Consider the following 575-nt stretch of genomic DNA (forward strand, 5'->3'; position numbering starts at 1 on the left):
AAGAACATAATGATTCTGAACTCTCGTTACCACACTTCTGAAAACCTCCCACTTATCAGATGACCCTTTACCTGCAGTCTACTCCATTCAACTTTTGAAAGTTCTTGTCGCGTACCATTAAAATTGGCCTCAGTCCAATTAAATGCTTTTACCTTTTCTGAAAGGCTTATCCTTTTCCGTAACTGTTTTAAGACTGACAGAATTATTATCACTAGACCCAAAGTATTCCTGTACAGTCACTTCCTGTGCCTTATTACCAAAGAGAAGCTCAAGTTTTCTCTTTCTCTTTAGTAGGAACATTGACTTATTGACAAAGAAAATATTCTTGAACACATTTAACAAATTATTCACCATCCAAACCTTTAACACTGTAGCAGTTCCAGTCAATGTTTAGAAAATTAAAATCACCGATTCCTACAACCTTCTCATTCTTTCGTATATCTGAGATCTCTCTACGTATTTGTTCCTCAATTTCCCCTGACTAATTAGGAACCCATAGTACAATCCCACCACATGATCATTCCTTTCTTATTTCTAATTTCAACCCATATATTTTCACTGGACATTTTTTTTTT

The sequence above is a fragment of the Rhincodon typus genome, unplaced genomic scaffold, assembly GCF_021869965.1.
Source record: "Rhincodon typus isolate 14 unplaced genomic scaffold, sRhiTyp1.1 hic_rhity00000057, whole genome shotgun sequence".
Classification (NCBI taxonomy): Eukaryota; Metazoa; Chordata; class Chondrichthyes; order Orectolobiformes; family Rhincodontidae; genus Rhincodon; species Rhincodon typus.